The sequence below is a fragment of the Cottoperca gobio genome, chromosome 8 (assembly GCF_900634415.1).
Source record: "Cottoperca gobio chromosome 8, fCotGob3.1, whole genome shotgun sequence".
NCBI classification, from domain to species: Eukaryota; Metazoa; Chordata; class Actinopteri; order Perciformes; family Bovichtidae; genus Cottoperca; species Cottoperca gobio.
Window position 1 is genome coordinate 3,041,597 of NC_041362.1, and position 26,909 is coordinate 3,068,505.

A 26,909-nucleotide genomic window follows, 5' to 3' on the forward strand; every position below is an offset into this window, starting at 1 on the left:
TTTTAATTATATATGTCTTGCATCCCCGTCAAAATAATCCCACTGTGCAAAGCCTGTAAGTGTATCAATATGAGCTGGACACTATTTACAGACATAGAGCTCCATTCCCTTGACTGAGGGGAGTGCGGTCAACCCTGTAGCTCAGCTGGAAGAGCTGAAAGCACCAACATCAGGTATTTTCAGCCTTTCTTCATCCGAACCATAAATAAACCTTGTTCATTCCAGAGTCACAGGGTACAGGCTGCATGTCACAGCTGTTGGAATAGCCGTGTCTCTTTTGTAAGGCTTTTAGTGTAGGTGGTGGTGGTGTGTTTATCCCACCGGTCACGCTGAGGCAGCCACCATGGGGCCTCAGCCCTCCTCCGTGAGTGTTGGCTGAGTTGCCCACGCTCGGCTCTCCACTGTGAGCTGTCTGTCTCTACCGGTACCCAAGCTGTCAAATATCTTCACAGGAAACATAGACAGAAGGAGGAGGGGGGCGCAGAGAGGGGACATCATCTTCACTAAATTACAGAGCCAGTATGACCCTCACACTAATTCTTTTTCTGGCTCTTGGGGAAATTATGAGGTACGTCTGACACCTTGACTGCTCCATAATGAGAGTAGACACAGGCGAAGCACAGAGACAATAAACTTCACCGAGGGTAATACCTTGACTAAAGCGACATTTCACTACCCCTGCAGAGCCGCTGATAAGAGGATCAAATCTCAAATTAGTCTCCTTGTCTTAGTCGACAACGGGTGATTGATATTTCAGCCGAACGAACCAGCTCAACACAAACCTGTGCAGCTGTGGAAAATGAAAACCAATCAGTCCCTTCGAGATGAGATTTCAAAGTTTTTGGAAATATGAGATCAATTATTTTCTCACGCAGTTTATCTGTGCTGACTAAATATTTAAACGAATGCAAATGGGACTCCCACAGAAGGTTCATGGTTTGGGATCTGTGTCGTAACCTAGTCCCACTCAGTGCTCTACTTACTGTTTATGCTAATTATCCTTTAGAGTTAGTGGTTAGTGCAGCACAGGTTCCTGCATACAGATGTCTCTCCATCATTGTATCACGCTCATCTGTCTTTCTGTCGCTGCTTGTTATTGTCTGCTCGATTGAAGTCAAGATGAAGCCATTGAATGCAAATACTTTAGCATTGTATAGTGCTGTTTTAATATTACATGCTGGAAGGTAACTGTACATTTACTGCAGTATGCATATCTGAATGTATCATATGATATATACACAGGGAGCATTTCTCTCCCTCCAGTAGTTTTACTTTTAAAATGTCCGCTATAATATGTGTATTTACTTAACGCTTCTCCATTCCATATCCAGAGTATTAATATAGTAGCAAACAACTATCTGCTATGAAATGTGCATACCTGTGTGCCTTTATAACCACATCATTGCATGTGATGGAACAATAGTAGAGAGACATTAATACCACGTCGTGTACGATCCCTTCACACTTTTCCGAGGTGCAACATTCCATCCGTTTGCCGTGTCCGCATGTTGCAGTGAAGACAATAACAAGGTGTGTAAGTATGGCTGTTAAACGTCAACGAGCACCTCCGAGTGCAGCTCCCATTTCTCCCACATTACATTATCATCGCTGAAGCAGCTGTAGATGTCGGCCCCACTGCTTAGCCAGTAAGATGGATCTCCTGCACTTCACTGACAGCAGATATTCCATTATATCAACCAGCAGTCACCGTCTCCTCCCCTGAATTATTGCCAGCGCTGTTACTTGCCTCAGCACCAAATTGGCTTAGCCAGTAAATGAATGATTTGAATAATACATTCCACCTATCTGCCTCGTCGTCTTCCTCCTGGACTTCATTTAGTGACACTATAATCTTTACATTTATAGCAGTTTCTCAAGCTTTACATGAAGCATTACCACCAATGCAAAACAAGTCAAATCGCCTGATATAGAAAGTTTATTCTTATCTTTTATAATTCTGCATTAGAGGCTAGTATAAGAACATCTACATTTCAGTTTCTAGGAGCAGGGGTGGAGTTGTTGGTGCTCCTTCTATAGCGATTTTAGATTTCATCATAAATGATGCTTAAAGAATGAAAAGCTATGATTGACAAATCCATCGCTGTGCTTGCTTGTTTTGAAAGGACAATCACATCGAAGATAATGTGCAGCTTCAAGCTGAAACACCTGAAAGCATCAGTTTCACTGAAAATACAGTTTAAGCCACTTAAATGCAAAGTGACAGAACAACAAGCGGGTTAAACACTGTAACACACAGACCTTTATTATAAGTATTATAAGATTATAATTAGCACTTTGTATCGTCAATTAACCCAGTCCCAGGGTGACAAGACATTTGGATTCATCATAACGAACATCTTCCATTATGTATACTTACCCTTCACTGTGCATTATAAATCTTAGAGATAGGAATCAAAGCTCATACCTGAATGACGTTGAAGCGATCGTGTCCTCGCGCAGCTGCGAAGGTTCGTTATGAAAGCCGGTCAAGAACACCCATCTGCTGCTCTCTGAAAGGTGCAGAGTCCTCATGTTGTATCTGAATAAACAAAACAAAGAGTCAATACAAAACAGATTTCAGAAGCTTGTACAGTATGAGCCTTCTCAAATGTATCCTAAGAAAGATAAGCTGCATGTTAGGATTCAGAATTGAAACATTGGCATTTGTAAGAAGACATCTGAAGAAGAAGACTGAGACCTTTGGCTGTCACATGTTCTGTTGGAGCTGATATCTTTATACCTTTATTTATCTTCTTCACCAATCAGAGTGGTGTGGTGGCAGCACCGGGCTAAAAGGCGACAGTGTCTGTATGGGGTCATGTATCAGGCGAGCCCCGGGGTCGTGAGGACATTAAGGAGCATGATACAGTGTGTCTCTCATTCTCAGTGCTGCAGCTGCACTGCTGTGACTTCCTGGGCCGGACTGTCGGCATTCACATTTCACAGCTCCAACGTGACTGCTGCAATGAGACAAGACATTGCAGCAACTGTGCCAAGTCCTCGCACAACCACTTGCTCCCTCTCAGAGGAGAGCATCTGTAGCCTGGCTGTCTCTTCCCGACGTGCCTGGGTCATCCCCCAGACTACGTCATTACAGAGGACATCAGGCTGCACTCTCCATAAATTAAATCTGGGACTGCATTTACACAGGGACAGACAATGTAGGTTTAACCCTTCCTGCAGGGATCCGTCGTGTTTTTAGTCACAGCTATGTAATCTTCTGTTTTCTACATTAGCTCCTTTTGTACTAGCTCCTCAAGTAGGGTCACCTTGTCATATGTTCCATCATTTATGTGTGAACCCAACGGGGCAGTAAAGAAAGTACGAATACATTTGCACTTAACGTGTTAGTATCGTCTCCTATTTCATATAAGCACCGCACCGTATCACAAAGCGTAGACGCAGTTCCATTTGTATTCTGCAGTTTCTTGTTTTCAATAATTTATCATTGATGTGTATTGATTTGCTGTCAAAGGAACCAAGGATTGACCCCTTCAGTGAAGTATGGTCTACTTCAATAGCTGACCTAACCAACCCCCACTCCCACTCCATTTAATCCCAGAATTTACAGACCACTAACATCACAATGTGGCAGATTTCACTTTTCTAAGGGGACTCCTTTATTTTCTTTATTTACATTAGTGTGCCTGTGCACTGCCATGACATGACGGACATCTTGTAATTCTATGAATTTAGAAGGCTGTACAAATATTACACATTATTAGATCCATGTGAACATTATACATACATATTCAGGTGATGTTAAAGGGAATGTTTCAGACACAGTAAACCTCCCTCCAATACAGTTTTTAGGAATCCCACAGACCAAATAATATTAAATTAACATATTAAGCCCTTCTTGTGGTTAAGTGGCCCCCTGCTGGTAGGACCAATGGACATTTGCATGGAGAAAAAGTATCTCCTTTCATGCAATACCAAAATTAAATAAGCCTCCAACCAGAAATTGAGCAATTTAAAATAATTTCCAGAGCAGTGGTGCAGCCCATCCTCAGAGGAGAATAGGAGGAATAGTTTTCTCATAGATTGCTCGTTGAAGCCCTAAAGCTCACGTGACGTCGTTGCTACTTTCCACTCCGTCTGTCTTCATTAACTTAAACCTTTCCGTTTTTATAACACACCGGCTATCATGCGCTTTCACTTCAACCATAACCCTCCCGGCATCCGTGATGAACCTGCCACCATTTATAGCCTCGCGGTGAAAAACAATCTTATTATGAGATTTAAACTTTGCCTCGCCTAGACTGGAGGATCAACACGCGCTCCTCTCGCACTTATTCCCCGCAGTTCCCCCAACTGATAGAGCAATTCCTGCCTACCTACCCGCCTCCTTTGATTGTGGTTAAACGCGGGTGTCAGCTCTCAGTGTAATAGAAAAAGCCAAGCAGGGCTCCGGGTCTGTTCAGCATAAATAAAGGCGAGCGGTGAGAGAAGCTCAGCCCTGAATTAAATCACTCACCGCTAAATGGATCTTTGAGACTCTCCCTTGACGCAGTCAGCTGCTGCTTTGTGCGTCTTCAACCCGCAACACAGAAAACTGGGATTCTTTTTTTTTAATTCTCTTTTTTATTATCTAACAGAAATATCTCCTGTGTCTTTGAAAACGTCTTGTGTGCGTGGTGACATACAGTAAGCTGCCAGCTTTGTGTCGGGAAGAGGCTCTTGCTCCACGATCGTCAAGCAGGTAAGCTGTTTCAATGTTAGATGTCTCACTACACTATCGCAGACACTGTACATGCACACGGCTTAGCGCTAAATATGTACGGTTGATGCTGTAAAGAACATTGGGGTTAATATTTGAATAGTATTTTCTCGGCTGTGTGCAGAACATAAACAACAAGTCTTCTATTACTAAGAGTATAGACACCGAGTTTGCGTCCTTTTCTTCGAGATCTTTGCAAATATCCTTTAATTAAAGTTTCTTTTCTTAAAGTTGCGTCATTCTCATGCAACTCAATGAACGTGAGCTTCAACCGGATACGGCTGCAGAGAAAGTAGTACTTTGCAACTGTAAACCTCCACTAACACCGCCCGCGTGAGTTGTCGCTTCAGCACCACGGACAGCTCCTCGGCCGCTTGACTTAACAGGGCTGAACTTTATTTTCAGAGATTCACACAAAGAAACGGATATCTATTCACATCTGAGGGAGAACTCGTGTTGATGTGAAGGTAGGCTTTTACTTTGTCTTATTATTACTCAAACAAATTAAATTAAAATGTTTTCTGACACAGCATCAGAGCTTTTCGGTTACACATAAGAATGTCATATAAACCCATTGCGACAGTATGATTCTGGCAATTTAAAACACATAATAAATGAGCAGGGCATTGCGTGGCCTGAATCTGTTATGTTGTCATTACACAGTCTTTACAGGACAGTAGTCCTGTGCAGTCTCCCTCAGATTAGCTGAGGATTTTGCTGCGTCTGTGCCATCTGTCTGGGCAATGCATACTATAGCCTACACTGCATGCTAGACGTGTTGATTTATTTCAATTGCTTATTTGAAAGGCGTCATGTGGATTGTTTTCCTTTCTTTTTAAAGTCAGAATCGGAATTTCTAAAGATGTGTAGCCAGCTCAGAATAAAGACTCACTGAATTATCTGTCAGATGAAGAGATGGTGGTGGTGTTGGGAGGATCTGGAGTCTGAAACACACTTGCAAATTAAATGACAAGCCCATAGGAGCAATCCTGTGGCTTTCCACTCAGCTGCACTATGGACGTAGGTGTAGGAGTGCTGCATCATCTCTCTTCTGGTTTGAATAATATGTTACTTTCTTTGTGAGCATTTTAGATATAAAGCTTAAACAATCCTGTTCATGCCACTGAACTGCAGGCATTGTGTTAATTGTCAGTGGATGCCTTCGTTCCAGTCATTTCATACAGAAGATCAGCCCCGGCTTAGCCTTTACCATCAGTGTGAATCACTACTTCTTCCAACTTTTAATGTCTACAGTTATGACTGTTTCAAAACATCTTAGTTTTGCTGCTGTTGCTAAAGCTGTCTCTCGCATTAGCCTTCGCATCTCCCTTTTCCTGTCCCCGTCTCCCTTATCTTGATTATGCAGCTGGATGATTGAGTCAGCTATTTTGTATGCAACTTGCCTTAGCTTGGTTCTTTGTGGAGGAGAGAGAGTGAGAGAGAGATCGTGCCGAGGATACTGAGAGAGAATTACAGCTTCTCATGACGGCGAGGAGTGGAAAAGACGAGGCTGCCCTCCTCGATAAATTGCTGGATGAGAGAGGCAGATATCCTAGGGGGACAGCGGTTTTGGAAATGTGACCAACCTTTCTAAATGGAAATGGCAGCGCTCATTACAGTTTACCACAGCTTCATACTGTGACTTGAATTGAAGCATTAAAAACTATTTGTTGCCAAGTTAGTCTGATATAAATCCATTTCTCTGAATTGAGAAAAACGTTGTATTGTGAGTGAACACAAATAGTTTTTGAATGCTTTGGACAATAGAGATGTTGAATCTAAATACAACTGTGGTATCCCCAGTGTGAGTCCAGTTGGGGATTTTTAACCGGATGTCCTTTTCCCCATGTTTCCTGTTTCTGGTGAGATATAAGATCCCATGTAACCACCTCTTTATCTGTCCTGCATTGCTGATCTCTAGTCAGTATACAGCACTGATGATGTGGGTGAGTGTACATGTGTGTGCTGAGCTTTAGTGGCGCCTCCCATTGTGATGATCTACTCGACAAAAGAGAAAAATAGCAATGCAAATATGTTTCGGTTCTCACACTGACGTCTCATATTGTGTGGAAGTTAACGAGGCTGCCCGACAGCATGTCGTTTCTCTGGTTGTACGGTTAACTATGTGTAAAGTGTAATCAAAGGGACCAGTCAGGGTTTACAGAAAGAGCTGTGAAACATATGCTACGACAGACAGCATGTCATATTTCAGTTCAAGCTCCACAGCTCTCCACAACCGTACAATTCAAACAGAAACTTCCTGTGCTGTGTGAGCGGTGTGTGTGCCATTTTGCACCACCTCAGTCTCACGAGTCCCATCTGACACTCAGCTGTTTTATAAAAGGAAGAATGAGCTTGTGTTCCTCTGTAGTGAAGAAGGGTAAGGTCATGGAATTAGACACAGAGGGAAAACAAAAAGGGAAGGTGGGAAAAAAGATGTAATTTCCTCTTCAGGTGCTAAATGTCTGGATTAGATGCTGCAAATGTGGTTATGTTTCACCTAAGAGAAGCCCATATAACACATAACACATCACATTATAGTCTATGAAATGCAAACCACGTTTTCTATAAGATTTACTTCCTTCTTTTTCTCTAATAATAAATAACCTTGGCTCCTTACATACAAAATGGTAACCTTCATTGTTTTTATTTGGTGATGTAGTAACTACCTTGACTTATCAGTCACGTTTTATCTTAGTTTTGAAAACGTGTGCCAAAGAATGCTTTATAACTGCACAAACGTTCCTCCGCTTCCAATCTTTCTTCCTCTGCATTTCACATTAGCAGTGGCCAGAACTTGTGAAGAGTTCTTTGTGGTGAAGGACGGGAACATCAATGTCAGAGTTGCGCCTCAGGAAGAGACACGAAAAGGAAATGTTATTGACAGTAACTTAACATTCAGGAGAGGAAGGCAATTGGTTGAGGATTTCCAACAATCTATAGGCTGTTACGAGCAGATAAGGCAAATGCAATACAAAGAAGTGCCACCCTGCTTCGTTCAGACGGTGCAAAACAAAGATAGACCTTTGCTGAGATGATATTATTTCGTGGAAATGCAAAAAAACATTAGCAAACTTCACCTTGATTCAGCAGCTCATTAACTGCACATTGTGTTCACAGAGCTGTGGCCTCAGGGAAGAATGCATTTGAGTTTACTTGGGGGAGTTTATTGAAAGTGGCAGTGGGGGCCCTTTGGGATCCAGATGCATTTCGCAAAAAATAAATAATCACATGGCAGGTGTAGCCATTATGGCTCAGTACTTTCATTATTCTACCTTCTAACATCGTATGTGCTGATTGTGGCTCAGGAGACAACGAGGTGACTTCTATATGAGGATTTTTACATGTTCTTCCACAACTGATCCGCCGAAGACTTGGGAGAATATATGTACAGGAGAAAAAACTAAAGTTGAAATGAGCTGAGATCCCAGAGATGTAGGGAATCACTGGAAGGTGTGAATTAGTCATAATCAATTTAGGAGTGCACACAAATTCATCCACCCAAGAGTGCCAGAAACGTTTGTGTGTAGTTTCCCCAGCCGCCTGCTGGCTGCCTTATGATAGATGGAGCCCTTTAGTAAATAAGCATCAAGAAATGTGAGAGTGAGGCGTATTGAACATTGCTCCGTCTCTTCCTCGCCATCCTCTCGGCAAAGTAATTAGATGCCGGGATGCAAAACAGCATGGCAGTGTTTCTGCAGGCACCTGCTCCGCCTGATGAATATCCCGTACATGAGAGCCCATTAACGCCGGCGACACATAACAGTTCTGTCAGAGCTCACTTCAGGAACAGGGCTTTTTGGTGTGCGAGGGGACGTCTCTGATCGCCTTTGCTAAATTCAGGCTTTTTGTAAAAGCACGTGATGATTATGATGCCGAATGTGCGGGTCACTTTTTGGAAATAAATATCGATATCGGGATAAAAGACTACTTATCTTCTGAGATTGGATATCGTAATGTGGGAAGTCTTGTCATTACATGGTTTTAACGTCTGCATTGTCAAGACTTCTCTCGCTTTTATTCACTCAGTCATTATATCGACATTCTTTTACTGGGACAGACGGGGATAAATACACAGACACCAAACGAGGGAGCAAGACACAGCTGGGGGAGAAAGGAAAAAACACAAGGGCAAAGTAAATGGACACAGGAGGAACACATTAACAATCAGAGGGGGAGGGTAAACACACAGACAGGAAGTACAACTGGACATGTAACAAGGGGGAGTGAACACTTCAAAATAAAGCAGGACACCAAAGTACAAGCAGATCGTGACACCGTGAGGACACTATGCAACAGATTCCCTCTGTGCATTGTACTCAGCACAAACCAATGCTCACAAATCACTGCCACTAACTTCATTTTATGAAAGCAAACTCTTTTTATTTGTCATATTAGTTTCAACAGTCTTAATAATTCATTTGCTATTGACAGTTTCTTTAAAAGGCACTGGCTATGTCGTGTTGTTTTCTCCTGGCTCCACAGCACAACATGATCAGAAGCAGCTCAACATAACAGCTACAGCAGCTTTCACCAGGTAGTAATGTTAACTGTGGAAACTGTGGAAACTGTGGCAGAGGAGGCGACGAAGGTGAAGAGGGAGAGTTTCTTTCTACTAAGCTAGATCAACACCTGCCTACTTATTAATCCTACCAGGTGTTTTACTCTTTAAAACACTCGCATCTGTTTCCAGTTCAAAGCAGGATTCTCTCGATTGTTTCTTTGCTTTGGACAGTAATGATTTAAGTACTTCTTGTTCATATGAAAATCAGAAAACACGTTATCAAGATGGAAATAAATGCATCAGTGTGTCGTGTGTTGTCGGTAGCTCGGAGGAAAACAGAAGGAGATCAGGTTGTCTTTGCGAAAGCAGCACCAACAATAACACCAGCTGGAAACGTTAGAAGGGGAGAAGTTGAAATGCTGTCTGTTAAGAGGCGCTGGATTATTTACACACTATTATCATATGTGTATTATTAATATCATCAATATTTAATTGTTTTAATATTAGCGTCAATACTGAGATATCGCAACATCCTTAGTGTCAATCATATTTAGCGATCATTAAGGTACTTACATGTGTTGCAGATGTTATTCATCTTCCTGCCAGGGAAACAAAGTGATGTGGTGACTGTGCTGAAAGGCTTTACCTTCTGTGGCAGACAAACAAAGACATGATGAATGAATAACTGCCTGGATGTGAGGATTAGTGTCACTCACTGTAAAGTCCAGACCGCAGACTGCTCTTCATCAATCATAGAAGAGATGCTATAAAAATAATAAGGGCCAACACATGTTCTACTGCAGCTTGATGAGGGAATGATGTATCATAATACAGTGACCTGTCAGTTCTCTGAGAGGTCGTTTTTATGCTTCTTTTTCTCGCACACTTGAGATTAAATGTCACAATGCAGAAGGGTTTCCACAAATGAAACGTGCCGTCAGGTGAACAAAGTTGACAATGTGCCATGATGACGTACTTTTCATTCATAAAGGGTTAATACTGCATTTACTATCCATCATTTTAATGGCTGACAACTACTCTAAGGAAGTCCTGGTACTCACACACGTGTGCAAAACACACACAAAAACTCTATCGAGGACACACACACTCTCACGCCAATCACATTAATTGGCTCCTTGGGGGAATATAAACCCCAAGGAACAGGTCTGCAAAGTCCAACGCACTGAAAGTCCTACAGATAAGAACATATATTTAACACTGTGAGCTGTCAGTCAAATTTAAGTCATTTTAAAAAGCCGATCTTGTGATTCGCTGCAAGCTGCACATCATTTGTTTAGATAATTATATTAGACTTGAGCACAGTAACAAATAGTGTTAGAATATGTAGCTGATTACATCCCTGATCAGTAATGCAGCATGATTAGGCAGTTTGCAGTTTCCAACCAATTATGACATTTAAACCAACAGCCTTTAAACATGACAGATGCTCCCTGAATAAAGTTGCTCCCAAATGCCACACTGAAGGCAGATGCTTTTCATCAAACTGTGAGAAAATTATTTGAGGTCAAAAGGTGCCAAAAGTCTCATCTTGGTAATGAAAACATGGCCCTCCTCCCTATGAATGTTAAGTAGTCTTGTAAACAGCTGATGCACTAATGATGCAGTGAGGAAATACAGCTGCTCAATGACTTCTGCAAACACCTTTGCAAATATGAAGCACCAAATGTGTTCTCTGTCTTCAGCGTTGCCTGCAGCGATGTGGGACTGAGGGCGTGTTCACACCTAAAGGTTCCTGAGAGGATGAAACATTGTTTTCATTTCCAAACTGTTCCGCTTTGTAAACAAAGGTCACGTGGTGGAAATGTCCTTTGATTAATGGTCATACGTTTGGCTCTTCGCTGCGTGTGATGTGCTTTCCTACGCTGTGACGAGAGTGATGATGAAGCATTAAGTTGTTCAATTTGACTCATTTAGCAGCTGGTTAGCTAGCTAGCGTGCTAATTCCACCATGCTGAGCCGAGCAGCGTGCTGGTGCTCATCTGAACGCTCCCTGCGCCTCAAAATGCTAACGAGTGGCGCAGAGTAAAGTGGCGTGACCGCTAATATGGTACAAGTTACCCAGTCACCAAAACAGCAAAGAAACCAATGAAATGACACAGAAATGGAACCCTTCCTGTGATTGGTTGGAAGGGACCGACCCTTCGAGTTTGACTCAAATGAATGAATGAATGCGACCTTTTGCTTTGACCCTTTCTCTCATGGGGACTTGTAGAGCCATCAGCTGTTCCCCTCTGCAGATAATGTTCAGAATCTTCAAATGCTGTTAAAATGTATTCCTTCGTTGATTCATAGTTGATCCTTCCATCACCTCAGGAAGATTTTCTTCTGATCGATTTTGCCCACCCGCTCAGAGTCATTCGACTGCTAATGTAAATTCAGTTAGTAAAGGCAACTCATCTCTCCGAGTAAGAAGTTCACACTGAGTTTCGAATTCAGTCACGCACAGCATGAGAGCAAAGATGAGACGGTGGGGGGGGGGGCTCACTGCCGCAGGTGTGTGTCCCAGTTCTGTGTCTCTTAAATAAATCGTTCAACCAACAGGTTAGAATCCTGTCAATCACAATCCATTCAAATACAAACAACACCCTAACGTTTTAGTTTCAAGGTAATTATAAAAATCTAAATGTCCTTTTTTCTGATCGTAAACAAACTTAAAGACCTCGGTCCACACTCAACACCCGATTGCCTCTCACCCAACTGGACAAACATTTAAGTGTACAATCATCTGAAGTGAAAGCCAAGAAGACAAGGAGCAATCAGATGATCGCCGCAGGATTCATCCACGCTTTGATGTTGTGTGAAGGTCATCCCTTAATCTTCCTTCCCACCTACAGCCAAGCGCATTGTCGTACAACTGTCTGATGGATGATTTGAGCAGGCAGATTGCTTCCCGTTGAGCCGGTTCTATAGAAGCCGCACAGGGGACGAACAACAGCAATGCTCGTGAGTGCTCAGTGGCTGATGGGCAACGAATAACAAGGTTACCTTGGTCAACATCAGACCGTGTTCCTCTGAGAGACACGGGGATCTCTGTGAACAGTGTTGGAGCGTTGACACATTTAGGTTTTTGACTTAATAACTACTCAATTAAAAATCATTTTCATTATTTTAAGTTCATTTTAGGTACTTGTACTTCATACTTGAGTATTTATATTTCTACTTCAGTAGGAAGTATTGTGCTTATTTAGGCATTTACATTCACTTAGTTAGCTTTGCCTCTTGTATGCAGAGGACAGGAAGAGAAGGAAACACATTATCGGCTGAGGTGACCCCTAACGGGAGCAGCCGAGAGGAGAAGAAGACTTTTACTTGTTGTATCAAAGATACGATGTGACATATAGATTTAACTCTTATGAAGAATAATGCCACGCACGTGATTGTGAGTGATCATTTCCACTTCTTACAAGAGCAGCCTCTGACTCAGTGTGCAGCTGTTGTGACAGAAGGCTTTCATCTCACAATAATCCCGGCATCTGCTTTACTCTTCAAGTTCTGTATCTTTGCTGCCGGAAAACACAACTAAAATCCCCCATTTGTCTTTATTTGTGGGACCTTTAAAGCATCGGTTTCTCATCTTAGCTTTATCACAGGGATCGATGTAGCTTACGAGATCATATTGTGCGGATTCACGAAAGCTTAATGCAATGAGAAGATGGCTGCTTTAAAGAGCAGCTAAGAAGGGCAGGTTGTAAATAATAGGGCGTCTGCCAGAATACCTCTAATGCATCTGTACATCTCAACTTAAAAGCCTTTAAGCTCCTCTGTCAAGATGGTGTGTAGCGTTTAAGTTTTGGCAAGTGAGCAACTTCGCTTACCTAAAGACATGTGTCATGATTAAAGAGCCTCAATGCAATGGCTGTTAAATACACATGAATTCATTTGAATCAGTTAAGATTAAATCAGACTGTCAGTGAGGACGTGAAGATGGCACAATGTTACCATAGAAACTGCTTCCAAACTTGGGAGCAAACATACGAGCATCTACTTATAAAAATGTGCCAGTGTTCACACCATTAGCAGGCCACAGTGTACCATAACACTCGTGTTGGAGAGCGTCGCTGCATGCTTGACTCCGTGTTCATTGACACTATCCGAGCCTTTAATACAATGCAGATTATTCAGACAGCCTGATTTCTACTCGGAAGTCTTGAAAAGGCCGACGTGCAGCTGATTTACGCGATGACTTGCAAAAGGGGAAAAAAGTGACATGATAAATTAATGAAGTCTCGCAGCGTTTGTAAAGAATCCCACTTGTGTTTGTAGCTTTGCGGTTGATTAAACAATGCAGTTGTTTGGAGCAACAACAACAAAAAAAGTGTCTTTTGCAGAGAAGATTGATTGCAGAGCAACAAAGCGAGACAGAACGCTGGACTTTCAAAGCAATAACTGAACCGAGCCACATCAACCGGAAAGAAATCACTATATTCTGTGTGCCCAGAGCAATGAAGTCGGTGTTGGACTGAGCCAAGTTCGGAGAGTGCGCTTACCAAACAGATCATGATTCAGATCGGACGCGGGACCTTTCTTGGCAGCTTACTTGCTGCTTACAGCGGCGAATCAGAAACATATCAATATTTATCTGGATACCTGCCATGCTGAGAGCTGTCTCTAAATAACATTTTGGGAATAATATAACTTATCTTTCCCAACAGCTGATAAACTACTGGTGTCCTGGTAGCATCAACACTTTTTGCAAACTTTTACTTTTAAAGAATATTATCCAGGTTGACAGCTGGTGAGAAAAGTTGTCTGTTCCCATCTGCAGAGCATCAATCTGACGCTCCACCTGTTGTCTCTTCACTCGGGCCCTCTGTTGCTCATTAAACAGCACCGCCTTTCAGGCCAAATCAGCTCAGCCTGGTGATCACCCACTGCGAGACCAGAGCACGGAGAGAGAAGGGATCTGCGCTGCCAGATTGTGAAGCCTGTGAGGTGTTATTTCTTCAAATAAATATGAAGATTATGTGTAAAGCCTGTGTGCCAATTCCCACTTCTTTAGTACAATCACTTGGAATCTGTGTGAAGCTATGCAATGAGTAAAATGTACAGCTAGGGTTGCTTGTGGTTTGTGCTGCATGTGTTAAACAGGAATTAGAGAAACACTAACAATGTCAGGACGTATTTAAGTTTAAGTTACAATCAGGGGATCAGCCAACGTTGGACCTGACAGTTATCCTGTACATGTACAATTACAAGATGGATCAAAAACTATGATCACAAGCCATCTTTTGCTCAGCCATTTGCAACAGCTAAATAATATTAGATTCGCTCCCACAGTAGCATTTCCAATGTATAGACGTCTGTCCTTCTCCAAGATGAGTTCACTTTGTTAAATATTATGTTTTCACAAGACACACTGAGCAAACAGAAAGGCAGCACAGCAGAGAAGGATTGAACTCATCTCATGCAGGATAGAAGAAGTAAATAAAGAATGTTAATTGTATGTTATTTGTAAGAAATGACAAGTTTAACACACGTTGAATCTCCACCACAGAGCTGCAGGGATGAGTTTGCTTGTGTGCACTTCCGGTCCCCTCGTCTCAAAGTCAATTAGTTTTTTGATCGGGTGTTTTAGCTTTTTACTTCTGCCGATTGCATTTACGCTTCGAACATCAAGTGGTGTTCATCTGTGAAGATTACTTTGCTGCACAAAACGTGCAACTATCATAAACGTTTGTTTTCCACAGAGCTTAGTTTCTGCAATAATCCAAAACCCGAGGGGAAGATTCTGTTTTTGCTTTTTGTCGAGGGAATCAGCGCAAAAGTTATTTCAATACGTCATCCCTGCAGCTCTCTATACGTACTGTATAATCGTACTTTTTTGGATTTGGTCTGTTGTCAGCTTGGAATCGTTCATTTAAAAAATAACCTGTCTGAATTTAGATTCTGCCCAACCACTTGAGGCAAAATGCAAGTGCCAAGGATCTCCACATTTAGAACCTGCTGCCAAAACCACAGCAACCTGCTGCTTTTACTGAGGTGTGTGTGTGTGTGTGTGTGTGTGTGTGTGTGTGTGTGTGTGTGTGTGTGTGTGAGTGAGAGAGTGTGATAGATTGTCCCGGTTTAGATTGTCCCAACACATATACAGTCCAGGTCCTCACCTCTGTGCTGTTCACTTGTTGAGAGTGTGATTGGAACATTGTTGCTGAATCAAGAGGTTGACTGATTGCGTATGCAAGTAAGTGTTTGGAAAAGCAATTCCCCGTGTACCATGTTGGTGGTTGACGAAATTGATTAGCCGGCTGTCATGTAGGAAAATAGGAATCTGAACCCTTTAACCTTAAATCCATTCTGTGGGATTGTTTTGTTTTGTTTTGTTGTCTCATTGCAACGACTACATCAAGAGCTAGAACACACAGAGAGAATCGTGGCTCTCCTGCTATTCAGAAAGCTGATGAATACCAAACCCTCGAGCTGTCAGGGCAGAAAACACCCGGCAGATAAAGGGTGGAGCAAAGTGCTGACCTCTTCATATAATGTATGCAGATATCTGCTCACTTGCACTCGCTGTAAAAGATTTTCATCAGTACCACTAATAAAATACAGTGTCCTTGCATGCCACAGTCACACAATCAAGAAAGAGGGTGAGGTTTTCTTTTCCTTCCCTTGGCTTGGAACTTGAACCTCTCGCCACTGATTTGCCGCAGCGAGAGGAGAAGACACCTCATGACCTGGGAGTGATGAATACCAGGGCCCCGTAGTGAGGTGTCCTCTGGAGGGAGGACACCTCACTACGGGAATAGACTACAAGTACTAGATGGTCTCAGAAAGGGGACATTTATTTTACAGAACCGTACGGTAGATCAGCTCAGCTCCAGGGGGAAATAAGAAGTGTTTGAGGGCAGGTAAGAGATGCCTTCAGCTAATAGCTTTACAGTGTGATCTTCGACAGTCTGAATGCACAGACTGCACATATGCACCGTTCAAAGACACACCGCTCATGCTGTTCAGTACCCTCAGAAAGCTGCTGGATGAACTGCAGGAATAAGCCTGAGCTGTGAATATTACCACAATATATACAGTATGTTCTACGGGAGGACAGGACCTCCCCTGAGGGCCCGAGTGCCCATTAGCCCTGCGGGCGCGGCTGCACAGACTTCACTTCTATCTGCCACAGGCTCAGTCCCTCTGTCCATTCCTCGTGTCGTGCCTCCCATCCCTCCTCCGGGGGGAAGTTTTCAAAGCGGTGCATATGCTGTGTCACATTAATGCTAGTCATAACATGATGATGAACTTTTTTTTCTTTGCAAATTATCAAAAGTACATCAAACTGATCCAAATCTTTATATGAATGTGAGTTGAGCAACTAGCTTTATTCTTGTGAGAGTTGTATTCTGTGAGTGTTTTCCATTATCTTAACATTAATTCTGCATTTTAATAATGGGAATAAACATGTTCCTGGACATGTGTGGCAGAAAACCCTTAAATTCAGAATGTAATGCAAAAAATGAGGTTTATTATAACATAAAAGAGGTTGAAATTTCAATTAATTTTCCTTGATAAGTCTTCTATAATATGAAGCAGATTAAAAATATATAATCCGTTCTGACCAGCGTATAAATCCACATCAGAAGAAGTGCAGTCTGTGGTGAACGTCGGGCTCTGCTCCCTGTTAATAGAGGTTCAAGCTTCACTAACTGTATCTTTTTCTGTCTAATCTGATTTGCACGGCTAAACACTTGTGCCCAGTGCTACGTGCCGGTGGCAAAACATGTTAGGTCTTTCACTTTTCATTATCCTGGCTGTTTAAGGCTTTTCAGTATTCCCATTTGGCTGATCTGATCTCATTACAAAGATATACAGAGTGAATTACTCTGGCTGGACTGAGGAGACATTGAGTGCTGCACACAAGCACTGTTATAATTACAACACTGGGGATATTGATCATTAATGCAACATATTTCCAACGTTGCATAAGTAACAGTGCGACGGTGGACTTCCCTTACAGTATGCATGTAAAGAAGACATATAGTTCAAAGCGTACTTATCTTTTCCACATTAATTGCATGTGTGAAATCTGCTTGATGCGTAAATCTTCAAAGCGACGACACTGCAGAGCTTCTATCATACAAAGAGCACGGGATTGATGGCAGTCACTGAGTTCTGCGGGCGATCTTGGATGTCGTCCCTGCAGCTCGGACTGCAGCCAGGGTTTGGTCTCAGGCGTGGGGCTCAAAGGTTTGAAGGGACCTCCCATAAGAGAGAGACATTCTGTTTCATTGATTGAAAGGTGAATTAACTCCCTGATTACGGTCTTTGCACTCTCGTCAAAGTTTTTCCCCCAGAAACATTCTCAAAAGTGTTCAGCACAGAGCGACAATAGATTACTCCCTTTAGGCCCGAGCCTCGTCGGGTCATGAATATCTTCAGCTATGAGGCGGAAGCAATAGTATGACACAAATAAATGATGCACAGCAATCAAGTTCACTGCAAAGAGGACTGAAGAGGTCAGGTCGTCTCTTTGCATGAGATACCTGCTGTGTATAGACACCTGAGTGACCGCTGCGAGTGGACTTAGTGAGCTTAATGAGCCTGTTTGAGCTGCAGAGAAAAGATTAGTCAGCTTCACATGCCATTGTGTTTTTATGCTCGTGTAATAATGTAGTATCAGAGGCCAAGGCGATGTTTTGATCATTTATTTCATCAATTTTTTCATAACTGATGTAATTAAAAGCTTCAGTCAGCTCTGTGAATGGAATTGTAATAAGATTAAGCATTTTGTTTAACTACCTTGAGCTCATTACAACCTTCACTTTCTCATAATCTGATTATTTAAACAAAACATTTACTATCAAAGCATTAATCTGCTTAGACATTGCAAGGGGTAACCTCTGCAATATATGTCTGTATTATCTTTAATGTTATCTTGTTTGCACAATCCCTGCAATATGAACAGCTATCCACTGATTTAAATCCTTCTGCTTGGGAAAAAAGTATTTTTCTAAATAAAGCCTGCTGTCTGGGTCTGCTGTAGCCTGAACTGCCCTGCCATCATTCATTTACATTTATATGCATCACAAACCGTGCAAGATCCAAACACACGAGGCGTCCTGGTGTAAGAAATACATCATGTAACCACAGTGTCCTCAGAGTCTGGCTGAGGGCCTTTGTCCCAGGTCATGACTTGTTCTTTCCCCCCTTGTTGTTTGTGGCGGTGTCAAAAAATAAAGCAAAATGCTACAAAATAATACAAAATAATCATTAACATTTTAATACAAATTATTTAAGGCTGTGAAATAAACGTATTAATTTAAATAAATAAAATAAAGCAAAATAATCATTAACATTTTAATACAAATTATTTAAGGCTGTGAAATAAATGCGTTAATTTCTAAAAAATAAATAAATAAATATGTGTAAAAAGAAAATGCAAATTAATGCATAATATATTATTTTAATATTTAATAATAATTATAATTAGATTGCACATTTTAATCAATTGACAGGGGTACACATAATATGATTTATATAACAGCAGTGTACGTGCACTTTTTCTTTCTAGTTTCATCAACATATGCACGGGCCGGCATGTCAGATTATCACTATCCAGTAATTACTCCGTGTCAAGATGGAGCTTAGGATACAGAGCCAGCGGTGGATGTGAGCAACAACACACGACACCGAGCCAAACTGCTTATTTTTTCATGAGTCTTGGAATTTATGCTCATAGTAAAATAAAGTACATACCATTTTAAGAAGCTCATCTTTTCCTACAGTGGCCCACATTCAAAACAATGCCTTTTTATTATGTTTGTAATATTATTCATGAACATCACTGCTGGTGGGAGGAGACACAGAAGCAGCATTCAGATTAACATTTCACTCAACACATTTATTTTTAATTCTTGTCATTCAGTGTGTGGATTTTCGGGAACTTCCAGTCGTGTTAGTTTTAGCAAAAGTTATGAAAAACAGGTTCTGGCAGAATTGCCTCTTGCAAAACTGGAGACATGCCAGTGGCAGCTTTGAGGGACCAGCTGAACCGGGCTCCTCTTCTCTTTTTAATGTGCTCTGGATACGCAGCCATTATACTTCCCCTGGCAGTCTACGCAGTCTCATGTCCTCTAGGTTAAACTTCTACTGTACATCCATGCAGGGTGTGACTTTATCCCAAACACAAAGTGGGAGAAGCGCTCACCTTCATGCATTGTTTGTATTGACTCAGACAGCTGTAAAGAGTGAGGGACGTGGGGAGGAAACAGAGGCAGAGGTGTCAGATGCAGTTCTGCAGCTACTTTGTTTGTCAGTAGATACTGTGACCGCGTGTTGTATTGTATTGCACTGCTAAAATGTGGCTGCAAAAGATCAAAAGGGCAATGCAATTAACTATGGTGCACTGTTAACCATTACAAAACATGTCAAATCTTAACACACAGGACTCTTTTCGAGGGAATCATTATCTCTGATATCGCGAATAAACATCTTTAAATCCGCTTAATAATCCTATAACTCCAGCACATTGTCCTTCAGTATTAAAGTAATCCAGTGAACTTCTGTTCTCTGTCCGTGCATACATTGCAAACTACAACTGCTAATAGCTCATTCAACGTACTAATGGTGCCTATTTGTCTTACTTGTGTGTTTGTGTATAATAGGAACTGCACTAATATTCTTTGCACTTGAAGAGAATCTGCGGGGAGCTGTAGAGTCACAGAGACGGACGAACACGATTTACTTTCTTGTCTCGTCCATCATCAGTGCCTGCTGAATTGTTTTTTAGCTCCTATAAAATACGTGTTTATCTCGACATGTATTAGAACTGCCAAGCACTTTGATTGCATGCAGTGTACGGCAACCAAGGCCACACAAATGTCCTGCCACTCCTGCGAGCTGTAAGCTCTCCCATGCACTGCTCTGAATTACCTGTCAGCATCGATTACAGGGAGTCAGTGTGGACAGGATCTTGGATTTTGTCTCCCTCAGAATTAAGATAAGCTCCTGCCTGCCTGTTTGAGATGCCCCTTGTTGACCCACCTGTTGAGTGTGATGTGAGATGTGTGTTCCGCCACTGTGGCCACATTATCATCCAGCTACACACACACACACACATGCACTCACACCGAGCTGGCAGCACTCACTGTCCTCATCTGTTCATTTCTCCCAATCGCCCCCCCCCCCCCATTCCTCGTCTCTGCTCTCACCTTTGTTTTGGCTCCGTGTTCTTCGTCTCTCGTCTCTAACCCTTCTGCTTTTATTCAACCTCATCTCTCTCGTCACACCTCGCTGACAGCGAACTCCAAAGAGAACGTCCCGCTTCAACATTTTGATCATTTAGTTCGAACATATATGAATTATATATGAATATGAATACAATACATTCATAATTCATAAATAAGCGGTACTTTAAGGCTGTTTCTTTATGATCTAATACTCATTCTATATGTACTTAAAAGATGGCTGTTCGTTTATTACTTGTGATCATTTGTCACGGCAGACAAGAAGCATCAAAATGTTTTAGACGGTGACAGTTGATGCATATTAATTATATATAATATAATACTACACAGTGAACAAGTTGTATTTGCACGTCTGCAGTTGATGGACAGTGGAGACTTGGGTGAAGCTTCTTTGATTCTTATTACCAAATATTCAAATCTATTGACCTGAAGTCAAGCCGAACACACCAAAACGTAAACATCCATCCATCCATCGTCCACCGCTTATCCGGGGTCGGGTCGCGGGGGCAGCAGGTCCAGTAAGGAACCCCAATCTTCCCTTCTCCGGGCCACATCCTCCAGCTCCGACTGGGGGATCCCGAGGCGTTCCCAGTGAGGAGATATCATCTCTCCACCGAGTCCTGGGTCTTCCCCGGGGTCTCCCCCCAGCTGGTCGTGCCCAGGTGGCATCCTTACTAGATGCCCGAACCACCTAACCAAACGTAACCACTTACGCACGTCAAGTACGATGGTTTACAGGAAACAGCACGAAAGGAAAAGATCCCATTTCCCAGAGTTGTTAGATGCTTTAAGTGTCAAAGTGGAAACACCATGGACACTACAGAGAAGAAGTGTTGCCTGTTTTATTGCTCGGAGTTTTGAGTACGTATACAGCTGTTGTTCTGAGGGAGTGCACATTGTTCCCGATTATTCCGACACCACATGAATGCAGCACATTTCCTCGCCATGTTAACCAAAGTGAAACTTTAACTCATTGCTTCTAAAAGTAAAAGACAATCTTCGCTGCAGGCTTTGGGATTAGTCTCTAACTAACACTCAGATACTTGGCCAGATATCTCTGCAGGAGATCAGAGTGCAGCTTTGAAATTATTCCTGCTTTAGCAGGACTTTGACCTGCTAATATTTTCTATGATTAATGTCAGCCAGGAAAAGAGATTTCGCTAACCTCTACTCTAATGCACAGTATGTTTCATTAATATATAGCTTAATAGGGAAAGAAATTGATTAAAAGATGGAAGAAGGGACCGTGGCGCTGCAGAGAATCGTCTATTGTTAGCACACGGATCAATTTTCTCTGTTCTTACGAGGAGAATAATGTAAGCTCCTTGGGCTGTAGTTCAGACAAACTATTTATGAGTCTGTTTCCTATTCATTATCAATGGAAGAGCTATAGGCCGTGCATCAACATGACACCGCAGTTAGGCATCCTCTGGCTTTGAGAGGGACCTTTTCCCTCTTTAGAGATTCTGATTAGACTTTCACACGCTGAGAAAATGATATGTGACTTTGTGGTGTTCCCTAAACCATCGCCAAAGCTTTCATCAGGAGAGAGGCCGGCCTTAAACGAACACTTTCCATAATTTGCACAGCTTCAAGCCTAATGTTAAGTTGATGAGAGTCTCATGGATGGGAGTCTGGAATCTAATATCATTTCAGCCGACGGCTGATTACACTCAGAATGGTGTGCAGCCTTTTCAATATGTTGAGTTAAGTAGATGCTGAGAAAATATATTTTTGGTTTTCTTCTTGGGAATTTCAATTTTACAAATACTGATGGGAGTTTTCAATCCCAGAGATATAAGATGTGACTTTGTGGTATTCTCTTAAACTTTTAATGCCATTTCATCAGCGGAAACAAGCAGATTTGTAGATGCATGAACCTTCGAGGATGAACGTTAACTTCATAGGATGATCTTGAACGTTCACACTAAAAGTTACCGGGTCAAGATTCTGGGATTGTTTTCGACCCAGTTTTACTGTAGTGTTATATTCCTGAACTAAGATGTGATATGGTGGCACACAGTTATAATTATTAGTCTTTAATAAACAAGGACCATGCATAAAAAACTATCTCAAAAAGAGAAGATTTATGCCAAATGTAGCTGCTAACAGGTAACAGGTACACATAACAATCAACAGACTCTAAAAGCATTATATAATCTATCTACAGCTGAAAAGATTATTCAATTATTTAATTAATCTGCAACTATTTTTGTTAATCGATTAATCGGTTTGAGTACATTTTTAACAAAAGAAAGGTAAAAATTCTGATTCCAGCTTCTTAAATGTGAATATTTTCTGGTTTATTTTACTCCTCTATAATAATAATAATAATAATAATAATAATAATAATAATAATAATAATAATAATAATAATAATAATAAATAGCATTAAAATAGTATTAAATAGCAGAATAAAAATAGCAAATAGCATTAAAATAGTATTAAATAGCAGAATAAAAATAGCAAATATTATTAAAATAGTATTAAATAGCAAAATAAAAATATTAAATAGCATTAAAATACTATTAAATACAGAATAAAAACAGTAAATAGCATTAAGATAGTAATAAATAGCAGAATAAAAACAGTAAATAGCATTAAGATAGTAATAAATAGCAGAATTAAAATAGTAAATAGCATTAAAATAGTAATAAATAGCAGAATAAAAATAGTAAATAGCATTAAAATAGTATTAAATAGCAGGATAAAAATAGTAAATAGCATTAAAATAGTAATAAATAGCAGAATTAAAATAGTAAATAGCATTAAAATAGTAATAAATAGCAGAATAAAAATAGTAAATAGCATTAAAATAGTAATAAAGAGCAGAATTAAAATAGTAAATAGCATTAAAATAGTAATAAAGAGCAGAATTAAAATAGTAAATAGCATTAAAATAGTAATAAATAGCTAAATAAAAATTGTAAATAGAATTAAAATAGTATTAAATAGCAGAATAAAAATTGTAAATAGCATTAAAATATTAATAAAGAGCAGAATTAAAATAGTAAATAGCATTAAAATAGTAATAAATAGCTAAATAAAAATTGTAAATAGCATTAAAATAGTATTAAATAGCAGAATAAAAATAGTAAATAGCATTAAAATATTAATAAAGAGCAGAATTAAAATAGTAAATAGCATTAAAATAGTAATAAATAGCAGAATTAAAATAGTAAATAGCATTAAAATAGTAATAAATAGCAGAATAAAAATAGTAAATAGCATTAAAATAGTAATAAAGAGCAGAATTAAAATAGTAAATAGCATTAAAATAGTAATAAAGAGCAGAATTAAAATAGTAAATAGCATTAAAATAGTAATAAATAGCTAAATAAAAATTGTAAATAGCATTAAAATAGTATTAAATAGCAGAATAAAAATAGTAAATAGCATTAAAATATTAATAAAGAGCAGAATTAAAATAGTAAATAGCATTAAAATAGTAATAAATAGCTAAATAAAAATTGTAAATAGCATTAAAATAGTATTAAATAGCAGAATAAAAACTATTAACTAAATATGTTTGAGTTATGGACAAAATCGTTAATTTCAGGCCTAATTTTATCTTTTTTTTAAACTTCTATATATGTCCTTATTTTTGACTGATTGTTTATAATGTGTGTATCCTTGGCAGTATTGATGTCATGTTGGTTGCGTCTGTGTTTACACCGGCTCTAAATGACCATATCTTTGTAAACATACCAACAGAAACATAAGAACTAACACTAACATCAGACCAGCCCAGTAGTCGTGGGGAAGTGAAGCATAAACACTCAAACTGTGTACACTTGTAGCCCCGTGATCTTTAGCGACTTCTGTTATTTGATGTTGGGTTTAATCATATTTGGAGTCAGGGCTGCAGGAGCGACAGTGACTCACTTCCACATTTTGAGCCTTTATCAGCTTGTCTCAAACATGGCAGAGTGATTATGTCTTCGTCAAGACATTTTGTTATTGTATTTACAGTTTCCTAATCCCCCAGGTAATCCCATCGCCTTCACTGAAGCCACAACCTCCCTGGTTGAGCGTTCCTGCACAGCTGTCACCCGTTTCTATTTAACTGTCAAACTGTTGGGACAGATAGGACTTTATTAGCCAGGTGTGATGTGGTCAACATCTTGTTATCGGCTTCCGCTGTCTGAATAACTGCGGCCATGTGAAGACATGAAGGTTTGTGAGGTGTGGGAATAACTCGCCTCATTATTGGATTCATTTGGAGATGATCGTTGTACCTATTAGTGGCATTGTGTACAGCGATGTAGACTCCATCTTTCATTGCCTCCTCCTCTCCTCTTGAAAACGAACAATTATCTTGCGCAAATTGATTTCTGCTACACACACACAGAGCTGCACATGACATGCACGTACGGCCCAGCGGACCTTTTTATCTCCCGCTGCACACATGTTGGCACACTTATCTCTTCCTGTGTGCGGGGATACATCTTGGTTTGTGAAGAAAATTCAAAACATATGATTTGTTTCATGTTTGCTCGCCTCTAACCCCCCTAATCCATTCTTTGCCGTGCTCAGAATGTGTTTGCTGTATTTGAACTTCAGAAGGTTTGAGTGATACTGATGGAGGAGAAGACTCGAGGCCGCAGCGGCTATTGTTATCAGAAGATAGTCAACAGCGCCTCGGGCACGTCCCACCCGGAGGCTGACATCATTTCCTTAGTGCCATCCCTGATCTAATATGTCCAGGCTCAGTCTGAGGCCCAGCGGAGGAGCCAACTGTCCACAGGGGATTTTATAGTGCGGTCTTACGGCAGCAGAAAACACCAAGATGCTCAAATCTTAAGTGGATAAATGCGCTAATACCGTAGAGTAGTTTACTTATTGTGAATTAAGGCTCAGCCTCAGCATACCATAAACCTAAGTCATGTTGTAATCGCCAGATAACCTCAGAGTGTCTAACGTTATGGTCTTAGGCTCCGAGAGGAACGTGTGAACACACAGTTTTAAGAAATATTAATCATTTAATGATTTGGTCGTATTTATTACTGACCCTTTAAGGATTGTTACGTCTTATATTTGTGTAATATATGTATATATTTTATTTTAACAATAATATGCAAGGCTATACAAATATAATTTAGAATTATTACTATTTATCATGTTGTAAATATTTAGTTATTTATTGTTTTTACTTGTCCAGCACCTCTAAAGCTCATTATGCCTGCGTGAATACTAGATTCTGATTGGCTGCAGGGTGTCCATTAATTAATTAACATACTGTCAAATTATATTTACTGTTTATCAAACCGTGGAGCGGATGAGAAATATCTCCCGTTGCGACGGTTGGTCGGGGTAGTGAGCAGCGTTTTCATTGCATAACTTATGGCACGGAAATGACTGTTCCAGGTATTAGCCACACCCGCAGGTGTTAACAGAGTTATGGCTTGTGAAAAACATTAGATTTTGATTGCAAACGTATGGAAATATAATTGCATGCTCTTCATTTCTTTTCTTTTTTTTACTTTGGCAACAGACCATGTGTGTGGGACAATGCCCTTCTCCGAGGAAGCAACCGTCCTCTGACACTCACTGGCCCCCGAGTCGTCCATTAATCCCCGATAATGGACACCTGGTCGCGCATTATCTCATACGTAATTAACAAGTTCTATTGCGGTTTTTTAATCTGTGCAAAAATGACAATTCACCCTTTTATTGGGGGTTACTGTGTGTAGCTGTCTCTGAATAACTGATGACATTCTGTGGTAAATCCTTTTTACTGTGTTTTCCAGCCTTGTTAGGAGGGTAAGAGCTCAATCTCTGTATTGTATCTCCATGATCTTAAACAGCTTCGGACTTCTTCACATGCAGAACTTTCACCCAAAGTTAGAAAGAGAGCTATTGCTTGTTGAGCCCCCCCCCCCATAGCTTTGCATAGCACATTGAGATTCTGAGCTAGAGGCTGAAAGTGCTCCATCGCTGCATAAGCTCACCAGGTGTTGTCTAAGATGCAGGTGACACCTCCATCCCTGCTGCTGCCTCCAGGCTGTCCATCCTCCAGCCCAGCCGCTCTCCCACAGAGAGTGACCACTGACTGAGAAAATACTTAATAGTGTGTTATTTGAATACAGCCTGAGTCTCTTCAGAATAAAACTCATTCTTGAAGGACTTTTCCATTTCCACCGTCTCATGCTGAGTGTTTCTGGCTAGTTCAGGTAATGTTTTTCAATATCCCCACAAATCATATTTTGCCACTTGGGCAGAAACCTTTACTATAAGGACGGCGGGGGCAGCGTTGTATCTTGACACAGAAGGTTCTGTGTGGTTAACGTGTGTAATGCGACTCGGATTAGGATTAGACAACAAAACATCACAGTTTTGGGGATAAAAGAAGTTACTTCTCAACTTGTTCTCTATTCAAGTTAAAGCAACTACAAGTCAAGAACTGTTGATTGAATTATCTGTTCCCGTCCTACATGAGCATTTAGGTTTTATATCATTTAATTGTACAAGTGGACACAAGACAGTG

The 26,909-nt window shown here is 40.7% G+C and overlaps 1 protein-coding gene across 1 annotated transcript in view; it reads left to right on the forward strand.

The window, feature by feature from the left end:
• Window positions 1-4,399: 4,399 nt before the first annotated feature.
• Window positions 4,400-26,909, forward strand: part of elfn1a (extracellular leucine-rich repeat and fibronectin type III domain containing 1a) — a 64,705-nt gene continuing 42,195 nt past the window's right edge. The window contains 1 exon segment of the mRNA XM_029438645.1: window positions 4,400-4,702. The gene's annotated coding sequence lies outside the window, so the exon portion shown is untranslated.